Below are 267 nucleotides of genomic sequence, written 5' to 3' on the forward strand. Positions count from 1 at the left end.
CCCAGGAGGACTCTGGGGTCATATTCTAACCCTTCTACTGCTTCATATGTGAGTAGTATCTGCATACCCTCCATTGGAGTCAGTAGCTTTGAGTTGAATCCTCAGCTCATTATCATGGTGCAGCAAAGCTGCCAGTATTTCGGTCTTCCACAGGAAGAACCTACAGAGTTTCTGGCACAATTTTTATAAATTGCTGACACAGTACATGATAAGGAAATAGATCAGGATGTCTACAGACTATTACTGTTTCCGTTTGCTGTAAAAGAT

Source organism: Arachis ipaensis, chromosome B07 (assembly GCF_000816755.2).
Source record: "Arachis ipaensis cultivar K30076 chromosome B07, Araip1.1, whole genome shotgun sequence".
Classification (NCBI taxonomy): domain Eukaryota; kingdom Viridiplantae; phylum Streptophyta; class Magnoliopsida; order Fabales; family Fabaceae; genus Arachis; species Arachis ipaensis.